The sequence below is a fragment of the Lissotriton helveticus genome, chromosome 1_1, assembly GCF_964261635.1.
Source record: "Lissotriton helveticus chromosome 1_1, aLisHel1.1, whole genome shotgun sequence".
Lineage (NCBI taxonomy): Eukaryota > Metazoa > Chordata > Amphibia > Caudata > Salamandridae > Lissotriton > Lissotriton helveticus.
Window position 1 is genome coordinate 250,561,158 of NC_136057.1, and position 16,570 is coordinate 250,577,727.

Genomic DNA, 16,570 nt, shown 5'->3' on the forward strand with positions numbered 1-16,570 from the left:
TACCGACACCTTAACACATGTTGCAAAACCTTTGCAGTGCAAAACTCACACAGTGCTGCACTAATGAATAACATAGTGCGCAAAAAATACAAAACAACCTTGGACATCTCCAATGGATTCTTTTGTCAAAACATAGCACCAGAGAGCAGATATTTAACTGCATTCTCAGTAAATGGCACTCAAAAGCAATTCTGTCGGTTAGCCCAGGGGTACAAGAACAGCCCGGGGGTATTCTCAGCGAGAGTAACAGAATTACTGCAACTATATGATGATGACTATATGATGATGAAGCGTTATCTTATGTCGATGACATTTACTTAACAGATGATGACTTGGATACTCACTTGAAAAGAGTGAACACCATAATACTTGGGTTCGCTGCAGAGGGTTACAAATTCAACTTTAAAAAAACCAGAATTGCCCATCTGACAGTCCTATTCTTAGGATATGAGTTATCAAGTGAAGGTAAAAGCCTGGCTGACAATTTCCTAGAGAAATGTGCCGTAATCCAAGCTCCTAAAACACTAAAAAACCTACAGTCAATTCTAGGCTTCCTAAATTTCGGAAGAACATACATTGCAAATTACGCAGAAAGGGTCAAACCCCTTTATGATCTAATTAAACCAGACTTTAAAAGATCCAATTGGACTCAAACACACACAGAAATTTTGAGATCCTTACAAACAGACATGCTAATTAAAACAAAATTAGAAACACGTGATAACACACGCAATCTTGTGATTCGAGTCATCCCAGGGAGATGCGGATTCACATACCTGACCTCTAATGAGGGAGAAAAAGTACCAATTGCATTCAAATCACACTTGTACACAGAAGCTGAACAGAAATTCAGTAATACAGAAAAAATAATTCGCGCAGTTCAAACCGCAATAGCTAGAGAAAAGGACATAGCTGACGGTAGACATATCACAGTCAGAACAGCAGAATCAGCCTTTGAGGCACTAACAACACCGTGTAATTTACCAACAACAACATTGAATCCGGAATGGATACAATGGGTGAATTCAATCACAACGGACAAAGTATACTACTACTTTGATCCAGAACTAGAAGAATTAAAAAATCTAAAATATGAAAAGACGTATCCTCTGCCAATCGACATTCTGCCTCTACGACATTACGCCTGTGTAATCTATACAGACGGACATGCTCAACCCTCCGTTTGGGGAGAACAAGCATACAACCCCACATGTGAGATTACAAAAGAAGTGTGGCGCGGAGGTAAACTAAGACCTCTATTAACAAAATCACACTCAGTAGAAACTAATTCAGAACTACAAACTGAAATAATAGCATTAAAAATGGCGCTGGATAATGCGGATCGCGAATTCCCGACACTTATAGTGTCAGATTCATATTACTGCGTCAAAGCATATAACAAGGATTTGCAGACATGGATTCAGAACGGTTACAAAGATGACAAAGATGCACCAATAAAGCAGAAATTGCTCTGGGAACAAATAGCTCTTTTACAAAAAGAACTACCAAAGACTCACGTGACACACTCACTGAGTCATCAGCGGGATGGCGTTCACGTTGCAGGGAATTCATTGGCTGAAACAGCCGCAGCGGCAGCCACTATACCGGCTCCCGTAGATCGAAAAAAGCGTACATTAAAATACATTGACGGTGAAACAATGCTGGCGGTGAAAACGTCATCAAAAGGCGACTGCTCAGCGTTACCGATCAACTATCCACTCAATTATACATACATAATCGATGCAAACTCCGTCCCTTTTGCTCGAATCCCTGGAGTGGGGGATAGAGTGATTCCAAACAGGGACAGGAGAAACTTGTTAATCGCAGACGCACACATGGGCGAGGGTCTCAGACACCTTAAATTAAAAGATTCTCTGGAAGAATTACAATCACGGTACTGGTGGCCAGGCATGAGCCTGCATTACACCATGTTTGTAAAAAACTGCCCAAACTGCAACAGAGATCGCAGTGGGGAGAGAAACAGTTTAATACCTCGTCGTATCAAGGCAGATAATATGACCAATAAAAAGCAGGGCTTGCGATTAACATATACAGGCTAGTTTCCACTTATAATGTAGATCACCAGCACTCGGCTGACGTCCGGACTGTTATACAAAGATTTGCGAGTCTAAATGGCATATACGCTAAGAGCATGTTACGTTTGACCATTGTCTTCACTCTAGCCCTCCGGCCGGGGGGGAAACATGGCCAAATGAGCACAGTCCAGCGGGAATCTTCTCACTTCCTTCCTGAGGGTACGGGATGGTGTAAAGAAAAAACCAAGGCAGAAAGCAATCTATAATGGAAAGGATATTAGGTTCGGGAGCTGGGTGGGTCAAACATCTAATAAGTGTCCAACGTAGTCTAAATAACTTGCCAAGAAATTCTCTGAAGGGATTCAGTCCGTACGAATTATTATTTGGAACTAGAATGATTATCTCTGACCTCGACAGTCAGACTTCAGTGGTTAAAGAAAAAAGCTTTGATGTCAAAGACCGTTTGGCTATTTTGCAGGACTTAAACAAAACAAGGAAAGACCTGAGCAACATACAGTTGAAACAACAGCCAACAACCACTGAAGAATCACCACCTGTCCCAGCAAGACCTGTCTGGATTCCAAAAGTCGGGGATCTAGTCAGGGAGAAGATCGCGGTAAAGAAGGAATTTCGGCCTTCTTACAGAAAAGCAGTTCCTGTCTTGTCTGTCAACGGGACAAGATCAGTTGTACTACCGCCACTTGCTGGTAAAAAGGAGAACCGAGTTGTATCCATCGACCTGGTAAAACCACAACATGTGGCCGATAACAAACAGTAGGCCAAGTGGACTCCCAATAAGTAGCAGAACACCAAGGTTTGCTACCAGTACAGAGGTCCTAACAAAGAGGCTCATCACATTCGAAACGCCTACAGAAGAACAACAAGGACTATGCAACGATGCAATAGCACTCAGACCTCTGAAAACCCAAATAAAAACATTTAGCAGAGACACACCAATCTATAATGAAGTACCAGGTGACAATTCAAGAAACAAAAATCCTGAAGCAATTGGAACAATTGACAGAACTGCATCCGGCTACTTCATCAACTTCGATGATTCCTCTGAAAGCCTCAGTGAATCAAAGACACAGCCATCATCAAAATCCTTTAAAGACAAAGCTAAGGAACTTTTGAACCAACTGAAAGAAACATATCTGATTTCTCCATGGATTGAATTTTGGGTGGGTTTTGGTGCATTTATCCTCATACTTTGGCTCATCATGGTATTAACGTTGGGACGCTTCATTGAGGGAAAATATGCTAAAATGGACACAGCAAGTCAGAACATCAACTTGGTCCTCAAACCACACACATCTTCACACGTCGAGAAAAGAGAACTTTCTTCAGCCAACTTCACAGCCAATCCTATACCTGGTGGGGTAGCCTGGGACAACACTGACTATGAAATTTATGGTCCGGTCGAGATCCTGAAATACCCACACCAAATCAAGATCTCCTTGAGTGACTTTGCAAAACCAAACTCTTTTGCTGATGATTGGGACTTCGAAAGCATTAATAACATGATGTCTGACTTAGTAATGTCTGCTAAATTTACAAAACATGATTATTTGCAAGGTTCTACAAATTATGATAGTATGTATTGCTATAACCACTATGGTAACCATTTTTTACATAAATCTGCACAACCTAGAAATGTTTTAAATTATAATCAATGGGAACATTGTGCAACACCTCCAAAAGGGAGCTCAAGAACCGTTTACGACAAATATTCATATTTTTCAGGTTTTAACAAAAATAATGCTGAAACATTTTATTATAAATTGTCAAACAAGACAGGGATGAAAACCATGATAACCAACACAAAGTTGATATATTCAGATTCATTCTTCGAGGAAATGAATACTTTAGGATTTAATTATTGGGACAAAAATGTTGATTTGAAAAGTGTTTGGGGTACAAAAGAATGGCAAGTACAGGGTTTAGAAGCTTTGTTTAGAGCTTGCATGATCCCAGAACAAATGATATTTTTAAATGACACTGTTCAACAAACCACCTGTCTTGGCTTAGCCAAAATCAAAGATTTAATTAAACCGTCTATTCCAAAGCCAACAATGTTTAGCAATAGCTCTGATACAGATGAAGAGATAGACGTAAACCATATATTAAACCAAAACAGAACACATCCTGATTGGAAACAATGGTTGATCTGGCCCACAGATACAAATAACTGTCAAGACAGATTCCTGAATAAAACACAGGGGTTCAAAATGACCAGGCCAGACCCTAGATATCCCCAAAGACATCACCCAGGGATAATAACAACCTACAGTGTGGGCAAATTATGCCTTCAGTGGCTACAAACTTCCACACTGCCTGAAATTAAGAACACCTAACTTTACTTACTGATGGTGCTGACTTGCGTGATTTCATAATGGGACCACGCAAACAGCGTCAAAAGCGTTTCATAGCAGCCTCTGTATATGCAGCATACAATGAGGCCTGGAAGGTTAATCAAATTGAAACAGCAGAGAGAATACGGGAAATTGACCGTATTAATTTGGAAAAATCACTTTCTGTAGTGGACAATGGGTTAATGACTCTGTCCTCCAGAATTTTTTCATTGGACAGCATTGTGTCTTCAGCAATCGACATATTATAGCAAGACTTACTGTTATTACAACATGGTCAGTCACAATTGCGTTCTATTGTACAGCTTGGCTGGACGTTACAAAATCTGCGTTCAGGCTATGTGCCTTGGCGTTTAATCAACACAACGTCACTATTCCAAATCTTTAACCTTACTGATAGACAAATCGGTATGGCGCAAAAGGGTGCTGATTATACAATCTTGAGCATTGAAAAACTAGAAAGATTACCAATGACAATGTCAGAACGACCTGTCAGTGAATGGATAATCCACGGAATCATAAATATTCCAATCTCAACCTTCAGGTTTCAATACTGCCAAAAATATATACAGGCTGGCATGTACGAGAAATTGGGAAAGGGGTACCTTAAAACAACTTGGAACCTGCCCTATTCGCATGCATGTGTCAGTAATAAAGGACAGAAAGTGTTTCTTAGTGGCAACAATTGTGCTATGTCACTAAGCGGCACGCTTCTGTGTAACGGAATTAGTTTGCATGGAGCCTGTGAAGGGAATTCATACAACCTTTCATGTCACCAGCAAGGCGCACCTGCATCCGAAATAGAACCATTCTTTCAAAGACTCTATAATGGGAGTTACATTCTTATTGTAGACAGCAGATGTTGTAGTCTTATGCCCGGGACTCCTTATCTAGTCACTACGACTGCGAAGGTCAAGTGCTGTGGACGTTCTTTGTTCCCCAGCTCCTTTCCAGACAGGGAGGCAAGGGCATGGCCCAATTTGAAAATTACTTCTATTCGAATAGATACTTTAAGCAGAATGAAAACAGTGCTTCTTCAGACGCCTACAAGGCTCACGTCATCAAAAGAAACGTATGATCTACAAGTCGCAAGGACGACTGCAGAGATACATACATTATTATCAACTAATTCCCCCGTACACTTCGCGGAAATCCTGAGCGAAATCTTAAATATTTCTGATACCACTGGGGTCTCAAAAGTATTTAAGACAGTATTTTCGATGGCATTAACACCATTCAAAGCCATACTGGGTATTTTTCCAGATTTCGTCCATTCGATTTTTGGCGGACTTCCCCTGATCCTGGGACTAATTGCAGGAATCCTATTCTTAGTCCTTATTTTTCGTTATGGCAACCCATGTCACAGATCAAACTCTCGCGACAATGGAAGATACAATCCTAGCCATTGGATACCGGGACCGGATATCAAAAATCCTGGGACTATCCCGGCTTAGAGACCTGAACATGACTTGGTTTCTATCATTTCGACCAATGTGGCAAAGATGTGTTTTACCTGTATTGAGGTGTCTGCTATGCGGAGAAGAATGCGTGTTAGACACCTGTCTGACGCTACAATCGGATGCGCCAGTGGATGCAGATACATTGTTGGTTCCTACCAAGGTTCACGCTTTGTGCTGCCCTCAAAGGCTGCCAATCCTGATGACGGCATTCGTGGAATCTTCACCACTACGATTGAAGAGTAGTGAAGTTCAAGATGAAAGCAGCATCGATCAGGTACGACCTTCTGTCAGCAATGCAAATCAGAATGTCAATGGAGACAATCATGCGCACGAATGCATGGTTACACCTATTTCCGACTTAGTGGAACTTTCCCATGAAGCTGTTGACAGTTTTTTCGAAAGCCTTAATGATATGATGTTCTCTCCAGAACAGAAATAGAGACTTTTGAGCAAGCTCGCACACCGCGTTCCCTGAATTCGGCCTTCAACTTTAAAAATAAAGTCACATGAACAATTTTTCCCACCAGTTCACGGACAACAATTTTTTAGCAGCCCCAAATTATTTTTTACAAAATTTTCGGGACACTTATCTTCTGCTTAAAGTAAGAAACTATTCCTAGAGAACTAAGATTTCTATTTTTAGATACTTTATAAACTTTAGTTGCCCGCTGGTATGTTCACAAATATTTTATCATGTGATGAAATGGTCTCGAACTTTCTTTCTGTATAGCCATATTAAGAGCCATTTCATGTGTATTTCTCATATACCAAATAAGCAATAATGTCTACAAATGCGTGTTTACTTTAGCATTTAATTCATAGCTTAAGTGCATACAACATATATGACTGCAATTTTTCAGTATATTTGAAAATTTCAAAATGCATTTATGTATTTTGGGGTGGTGAGGTATACACTATACTCTATAGTATGTTGTACTATGTTATACTATGCATAGATTAGTAAATATGACCATAGTTAGCGTGGAGTGGGTGTCATGTATTCCTATAGGTTCTGAATCGATCCCCCTATTCCTGACCCTATTCTGGTTAAACTAACTATCAAGTTAACTAACAGTCAGCCCATGAGGCAAGAAAAGCCCCCATGATGCAGATACCGTTATCTGACGCAGTCACACTACGGCACAGGAACGTGTTATCTGATTAGGTCATAATGCTTGAGATCTAATTAGACAAGCGACATTCCTCCAGCCCCTGATAAGGCATACGACGTTCTCATAACAAATCAAACCTATGACAACCTGGAAAATCCGTGCGGCCATTGTTTTGATTTCACAGAGAACTTCAGTAAAAGAATGTGCTAACGAGCAAGTCGTATGACATCTTTATTGACGCATCTATGTCCATCCTTACGTCAATCTCGGCACCTTTAAGGTATAAATATTGCCGATCTTGCCCTATGCAAACACACGCGTGGTGACGAGACGGAGCAGCCATACTTGCCGAAGCCCAGAAGCAGAGCAGACCCCGCTGGCAGCAGCCCCGCCTTCCTGACGCGCTGAGAGAAGCTGCTTTCTCCTGCCGAGAATCCAGCACCGGCGTTTTCGGGCAGCCCTCGCAGGCAGCCTGGAATATCGAGAGCAGAGAAAGAGATAACATTCCTCATTCATCCTAACTTCCAGGTACAGAACTGAATAACCCCTCACAGAGAATTCTTTAGTTATTCACTTGGCAAAAACAAACTTAACTTAAACTGTAACTTTCTATTCCCGCCCACGCATTAGACTTAGGTCAGGTACACGGGGTAGGCGTATTTAGAAACACCAGTTGAGTACGTTTAGTCAAATGTATATGTGTATGTAAATATATTTTAATCATTTTAAACATCATATGGCTCAGAAACCATATCAATGTTTTACAGTATTATTTTATACTATTGCTTTTAATGTATGCACTTTACTTAACTATAAGTATTGCAATAATATCGATCCATTTCTCTTGTACGAGAAAAGAGACTGATCAATAAATAACACCTTTTTATTGAACACGCCCGTCTCTTCCTTTTCTCTACAATCTGATGAGACTAAGAATGCACGTACTGACTGAGTAAAATAATTGCCTTGTGCTCACACGACTCTGGAGATACACTCTTGATTAGGGGAGAGCAAAGTTGTCATGTTCTATGGTTGTCAGAAACTAAATCCCTTCTTGTCTAATCAGGGGAGTTAATTCTTTCCTGAACATTCGAGAAAGTTTCTAGCGTACTCTGAGCTACGCTGGCAAACCCAAAACTTAAGTCTAGTATCGACAGTAGTAGACCTAGTTAACGTCTGGCCTAGGCCTTTACTGCTGTAGGTATTATTCCAATGCGCAGAGCCTATTGGGAAGATAGGAACTACACTACAACACTTTTTGGCATGACTGCTAAAAACTGGCATAGTTGTATTCACTGTCTAACGTGCAACATTTTTCTCATAGGCAGATGAGAAGATTGCCTTCTACGAACCAATGATTTGCAGAGCTTTCGAAAGATGCATGTGTAACCAGTATACATTCAACGGTGAGGGGTCTCCCACAATTCCCACAGTTCTCTATCGTGCACTAGTTGTACAAAAATGGATATTGCGTGTATGCCCTACCTGCTGCTGGATTGTTCTCTAGCGTCCCCACGAGTTTCTGTACCTGGGATCAACGCGGCGCCTCGCCGGACCCGCTTTGCGGGTCCCGCAGCGTCTAGCTCCTTGAACTGCTGCTGACTCTGAACTTGTGGTGAGGAGCGCGGGTCAGGCAATAGTGTCAGCGGGGCTGCGAGCATAGACGCCGGGACTCCAGTGTCCAGGAGTCCCTGCGCGCCCGATCGAAGTCATCTGGGCTGCTCTCCTCGCTGGCCACGCCCCCCGCCAACGGAGCAAAAAGGAAATCCCGCCTCCAGCTTGTTGGGAACCCTCTTGGATATTGCGTGTATGCCCTACCTGCTGCTGGATTGTTCTCTAGCGTCCCCACGAGTTTCCGTACCTGGGATCAACGCGCCGCCTCGCCGGACCCGCTTTGCGGGTCCCGCAGCGTCTAGCTCCTTGAACTGCTGCTGACTCTGAACTTGTGGTGAGGAGCGCGGGTCAGGCAATAGTGTCAGCGGGGCTGCGAGCATAGACGCCGGGACTCCAGTGTCCAGGAGTCCCTGCGCGCCCGATCGAAGTCATCTGGGCTGCTCTCCCTGCTGGCCACGCCCCCCGCCAACGGAGCAAAAAGGAAATCCCACCTCCAGCTTGTTGGGAACCCTCTTGGATATTGCGTGTATGCCCTACCTGCTGCTGGATTGTTCTCTAGCGTCCCCACGAGTTTCCGTACCTGGGATCAACGCTGCGCCTCGCCGGACCCGCTTTGCGGGTCCCGCAGCGTCTAGCTCCTTGAACTGCTGCTGACTCTGAACTTGTGGTGAGGAGCGCGGGTCAGGCAATAGTGTCAGCGGGGCTGCGAGCATAGACGCCGGGACTCCAGTGTCCAGGAGTCCCTGCGCGCCCGATCGAAGTCATCTGGGCTGCTCTCCCCGCTGGCCACGCCCCCCGCCAACGGAGCAAAAAGGAAATCCCGCCTCCAGCTTGTTGGGAACCCTCTTGGATATTGCGTGTATGCCCTACCTGCTGCTGGATTGTTCTCTAGCGTCCCCACGAGTTTCCGTACCTGGGATCAACGCGGCGCCTCGCCGGACCCGCTTCGCGGGTCCCGCAGCGTCTAGCTCCTTGAACTGCTGCTGACTCTGAACTTGTGGTGAGGAGCGCGGGTCAGGCAATAGTGTCAGCGGGGCTGCGAGCATAGACGCCGGGACTCCAGTGTCCAGGAGTCCCTGCGCGCCCGATCGAAGTCATCTGGGCTGCTCTCCCCGCTGGCCACGCCCACCCGCCTATCAGCCTATGAGTGTGCTGTAGCTACTATAAAAGTCTCTAGGGCCTCCGCCTCGCGGGAGCACGCCGGGAGAAGCCCGGGACAAGGGTGGGACCGTCTGTGGCCGTCAGGGGCTGAGGGAGGCTGGGCTGGGCCCATCCTCTTTCGCCTGTACCTTCTTGATCCTAGCTGGACTGCGGTATAGGCTACGGTCATGCCCTCGCCGGCCCCAGGTGAAACCCCATCAAGGGTGGGGGGAGGCAACACTGGGACGCTGGACAACTGCTTTAAATCGGCTAAAGGTGAAAGGGGAAAGGAATGCTCCCTAGAGAAGCGCAGGGTAGAGCGTCGCCGCTCCATTGAAAATATGAAAAACAGATCTCTCTGTGAGATAATTCCCTATTCCATCTCCCAAGAGGACAGCCCCCTCCATGGCAGTCAGGATCCATCAACCCAAGAAGGTGTCCCCCTACTATTATGGGACAACACTCCCAATCCCGGCACATTCCCCGAACTGACCACGGAGGCTATCCCACTCTCAACTTCTGCTAGTATGGCTGCTGATCTGGTTACCCAAACACCCCCTGCAGCTAAAACCAGGAAAAACAAGCCCAAGCAAACTGTTGTGGTGGAGGTGCATGGCCCCCCACCCAATAAGCGTAGAAGGAAGACGAGGGGCGGGCAGGGGAAAACTAAAATACTCCATTCAGATTTTGGGAAAAATCACAAGCCGGCCCACATCCCAGATAGGTCCAGAGAGAGGGTGCACATCGCTGCTTCCCCTAAGGGTACCAGTACTACTACCGCTGTTGATAACAGCGACCTAGGGGCTAACCCGTTTAACACAGCACCCCCCGTTACATCTATGGGGAACATAGAATTCCTACTTAGATCACTCCTGTTGCCTATTAGCGAGAGTTTTAAAAAAGTAGCGATCAGGCTTACCATCCTAGAGGCAACCCTAACTATCCTGAGTACCACGGTTAGCAAGCAGACCAAAACCACTGGGCCCAATTCACCTTCAAGAGCCCTCCACCACTTACAAAACCCTTGTTTCAATGTAGGACCCACTGAGGGCGCTGCCGTTGTCCCCCCTCTGCAGCCACTTATGGCCATCCCAGTTTCAGTTCCACCTAATATTTCTAACGCCATGCTTCCCCATATAGCAGTTCCAGCTCCTCACAGCCTAGTTTCAGGCATAAATCCCAGGGCCCTACCAAATGTCATTACCTCTCCTCCTCCGCCTGGCAAGCCCGCTCCCAGACCACGGAGACCGGACTTGCCACCGGAAGTTAATAGCCTTATGGTGGTGTTGGCGGGTGCTCCTCCACTTGAAAGGGGCGAAAATTAACATTTCCAATCACTCAAGAGGAAAGTCATTAAATGGCTGAATTGGAACAGACCTTTACCGCCCCATTTCAACAATGAGATCATTATGGTCAGAAGGGTACCATGGCTGGGAAAGACGAAGAAAACAATAATAGGGGACTGCATTATGGTGTCTTTCCGAGACCCTGGTACTGTTCTACATATCTGTGCAGGGTCAAACAGATCACTGGATTCCACCATACAGACTCTGCCAGTCTCCTTCTTCTTCCCTCCCATTCGCATGCACCATGACCCTCCGCAAGGCAACTGGACAAGGGTAGAACGGAGATCCAGATACAAGGAGTATGCTGCACGTCCAGCTTACCAACCACCTGACACACCCTTTTTCCACTACAACCGTTTTAATTGTTTGAGCGGGTTGGATGGGGTGGATTGACTGTCTTCAAATTCGGACCCCAACCCGGTGACCTTGGACAATGGTTCCTGTGATCTCTCTGAGCCAGCTGGATTTATTGTCGATAACGTTCCCGAGGTAGTAATTGGTGCAGCACCTGGCACTGGCTCCCCCCATACTCCCACCCCTGCAACCCCTCCTACTGAGCACCTGAGACTAATCTGGTGGAACGTGGCTGGATTAGCTAGCAAGCTGACTACTCCAGACTGGGTAACTTACATTGAGACTGGGGACGTTTGCATGTTCCAGGAGACCTGGGCAAGGGAGGAATACAGGCACCAGGGCTATCAGCCATTTTCCATCCCGGCCAGGTGGGAGGGTAAAGGCCGCCCCTCAGGTGGACTAACAACGTGGGTAGCATCCCACCTAGGCTGTGAGGCCTCACGCTTACCGGTGCCATCTGATGATATCCTTGTGGTCTTACTGTCCTGGCCGAATCAAGCGAAACTCGCCCTGATTAATATCTATTCCAGGCCAGTGCGAGTTGCCAGGGAGTCGCCCACCATTGAGGAACTCTCAGTTTATTTAGCCGAAATACCAAGAGATCTACCCTATGTAGTGGGAGGGGATCTAAACTCCCATTTTGAGCCGCTGCCTGGCCTCCTAGAGGGTTTCCCGATGGAAGAAGAGGTCAGGTGGTCGGTACCTTCGGTAGAAGCCCATCCCCCGAAGGCATGGACTCCGGTAGCATTGCAGATCACAGCTCTCACCTTAAGATTTGGAATTAGAGCCTGTAATGGGCGCACTAATTCCGATTTACCTAGCAGAACTAACTATAATAGAGCGGGAAGAGAATCCCGCCTGGACTATGTCCTGGTACAGACAGTGAACTGGCCACCCATTCAGGATTTCAGGATTACCGAAAGGCTGGATAGCGATCACAATGCTCTTGAACTTGATCTCATTCACCCCGGCCTTCAAATCTCTATATCAACTGTGGAGGAGAATAAACCTGAACTTCTATTGGCCAATAATAGGAGAAGAATCAGGTGGGAAAAACTAGCCTCAAGCCAGGAGAAACTCCCGAGGCTATATGCAGGGTTAATCCCTATTTTGGAGACTGTGGGAGATCTAGCTACTGAGGCGGGCAATAAAGATTCACTTGGCAGATTATACCAGGCTCACGAGGACCTCATAAAGGGAGCTGCCCCCATCCTCTTCAGCAATGTACAGAATCAGAGGAGGGGCCAGCTACACAAATCCTCATGGTATAATACAGCCTGCAGAAAGGCAAAGGGAGAACTTCTCAGAAACATCAAGGAGGGCTTAGGGGGTGAGAAGCTAAGAGAAAGCAGACAGGCATATAAAAAACTAATTGCCCATGCTAAAACTGAATGGGAGGAGAACCAATGGGAGGAGCTTACTAATTCCCTTGCAAAAAGAGACCACCGAATGTTCTGGAGAGTAGTGAACGGGGGGTCGGGGAGCCTCCACTCAGCCATTGAGCCTAACATCGCAGCAGGGGTGTGGCAGGCACACTTCCAATCTCTTTATAGCTCTGAGTTGGGAGGAACTAGGAATGACACCAGTATTGGCCGGGCCGATTACGAGGGGGACCTAATAACAGTGGGGGAGGTTAGGGCAGCAATAGCAGGACTGACTTCGGGTAAGGCGCCAGGATTGGATGGCTTGCCCGGGGATTTGTTCAAGCAGGAGCCCGATGTTTGGGCCCCCTACCTTGCAGTTTTGTTTAACGGAGTTCTGAGTGGCATGGAAATCCCGAGTACCTGGCTGGGGGCAGAGGTGGTTCCCATATTCAAAAAGGGCTCGCCTCTGCTCCCAGACAATTACAGACCAATCAGTTTAATTGATGTGTCACAGAAGCTGTTTGCTAGGGTACTGTTGAACCGGCTTCAGGACTGGGCAGAAGAAATGGGGGTCCTTAGTCCCTATCAGGCGGGCTTCAGAAAGGGAGTTTCCACAGTGGACCAGGTCTTCCGATTGAATATCATCTATTGGAGGGCAGCGATATTTGAAGGCGGCAGCTTATACACAATATTTGTGGATCTGAGGGCCGCCTTCGACCTGGTGCCCAGAGGGAAACTTTGGAGTGTCCTGGCCGAGATGGGCGTACCCCCGGACATCCTGTTAATCTTACAGAGATTGCATCACAATAACTATGCTCGAGTGAGGTGCGGAAGATCTGGGGAATTGATGGATAGATTCCCCGTTGACAGGGGGGTTAGGCAGGGCTGTGTGTTGGCACTGACCCTGTTTTGCCTCTTTGTCAACGGGGTAATCGCCCATCTGAACGGCACTGAATATACCGACGCCCCAAAACTGAACGGCAGCAGGGTGCCTGCAATCATGTTTGCAGACGACACCCTGCTGCTGTCTAAAACCCCTATGGGGATTCAGAGGATCCTCGACTCATTTGTAGCCTTTTGCACAGACAGGGGCCTAGAAATTAATGCTGCAAAAACTAAGTTCATGGTCCTGAATCCTAGCCAAAAATTGCGCCCGAACCCACAACTGGGAGCATCACGGCTAGAGAGAGTCTCCACCTTTGAATATCTAGGTGTAACCCTGAATGAAAGTATGTCCTGGGGACCACATCAGACTAGGGCCAACCTCAAACTAGTACAGACCACTGGGGGTATCACTCGGATGATGAAAAGTTCCACATACCGTCCATTGGGGCCGCTCATCCAGATCTACAAGGCACAGGCCAGGGGCGCTACTATGTACGGGGCGGAACTATGGGGCCATACATCTTCCCGCAGTCTGTCCTTAATTGAGAACAACTTTATCAGACAGATAGTTGCACTTCCGCCCAGCACCCCACTCCTTCCCCTGAGGCTGGATCTGGGATTGAGACCAATAGCTGACGAACTAGGTCTCAGACCCATAGTCTTCTGGCGAAGGCTATGGAGTAGTTAAGAACTCTCTGCTTATAGGGCGGAACTGAGGGAGCTTTTAACCCATCCTAAAGCGTTACAGATCCCCTGGATAAAATATATTCAAAAATACTGTACGAGACTGGGGTTCCCTGACCTCTGGTCCGATCCTGCTAGCGCCTCATTAAACATCTCACGGAGAGCTTTGGTCAATGTCTATCATGAACGGAAACTAGTCACTGCCTTGGATTGCCAGGGGGAGGGGTCATTAACTTCCGTATTTGCGCTAAGCAAGGACTCATATAGGCTGGAGAGGGTTCTGGACGCTATATCCCCCGTGCTGGCCAGGAAGCGGTTTCTCCAATGGAGATATGGCACATTGCCTCTGCGATCCTTTACCAGCTCCTGGTCAACCTCGCCCTCTTCCAAGCAGTGCCCGGCATGCTTCTGTGCCGAGGAAAGCGATCTACATGTGGTCCTGTTTTGTACAACTTACAAGGCAGCTAGGAAATATTGGCTCCTTCCACTTATTAGAAACCTTGGTTGTAGGGAGTATCTCCTGATGTACAGAATTTTAAAAACCGACGTCTCAAGTCCAATCGTTTTTGCATTAGCAAAATTTCTCCCCAATGTCTGGCACACCCGCACCCGTATTCTGAAGTCGCAGGTTCCCATTTAATTTTAAGTCTACAATTTCAAATGTAACTTTAGTAGTTTTAAATTATAGAAATGAACAATTCTACAGTGTATAAATTTGTATCGATTGTGGATGATTTTATAATGGTTGTATATGTTTTATTGTATATCTTTGAGGGCCATATGGCCGAAATAAAGATTGCTAAAGTAAAGTAAAGTATAGTATTTAATCTTTATTTTCCTTGGTGGAGCTGGATGTTTTTGATGGAACAACTTACAAGTTACAACAATACTATGCTTGTTATTAAAAAAATAAAGTTTTTGAACTTGCACATAGACTCTGTGGTATATTTTGAGTGTCTGGGGTGTTGTGGACTTAAACGAGTAAGTGAGCGAAAGGGTGTTCTTCTGTTCTGGGTTGTGTAATAAAATCATTGGGTATATCTAACTATCTTCGTGTGGGGGTTGGGAGTGGGACAAATGACTATGACTGAGACACTTAGGGCCTGATTCACAGAATGAACTTAAGACTCAATCCTAAACTTACTACTATTCTGGTATTCACAGAATGCATTTACTACTTTTGACATTCACAGAATGAACTTACTACTTTTGGTATTCACAGAAGTTAGGATTTTGACAAATTTAAGACAGACTTAAGACAGACTTAAGACAGACTTAAGACAAAATCTTAACTTTTGTGAATACCAAAAGTAGTAGGTTCATTCTGTGAATGCCAAAAGTAGTAAGTGCATTCTGTGAATACCAAAATAGTAGTAAGTTTAGGATTGAGTCTTAAGTTCATTCTGTGAATTGGGCCCTTAGGTAGGTAGACGGTCGTTGAATTGTGGGTTCTTCTGACTGAGTTTTGTGACTAGGGTGTAAGTAAGGTCCAACCTCCCTATCACCAACATCCTATTTTCTTGTGCATAGGTCTGTATGTGCCTCTGCAGAGAATAACCACAACAGTAGTAATAGTATACTAACCTAACAAAAATTAGTAGGCAAACATCTGGTTGCGCATTTTTGGTGTGGGAATTGACAAAGACTAGAGATTACAGAGGACAACGCAAAAGACAGGCGTGGACCCAGTGGCTACAGCTATTCTATCACAGCTTTATTCCAAAGAATACCTTAACTAAAGAGTGGCCAACAGGGCAAGCTTAGCTAAAGACAGTCTACTAGTAGTAGCACAGAGAGTCATCGGGCAGAGGCAGTTTGAAGGAATTGAAAGTCAGGGATGGCATTGGATACCCAAAATTTGGAAAACAAATTAAAGACCAAAGAAGGTTTACCTAACATTGAATTAGGAAGGAGGCTTAATAGGGTGGAAAAAATAAGGTGCGTTAAAAATTTAGGGAAATATCATTGATAATAATATAAGCACTGTAGGACTTACTGGGGCCAGCAGCAGGATCCTCGGTAGAGGAGCGCTCCTCTGGTGGTTGTCCCGCCGACTCAGACCCCGTCTTCTTGCCCCTGGGTGCTGCTGATCATGTAAGAAATAAGAAAGAAAGAGAAACATTGAGTGCTGTGAAACAAATACATCATTCAAAAATCCTCTCAAACATTTTAGGAAACAACAATTGCAATAAAATTTACTTCGAAG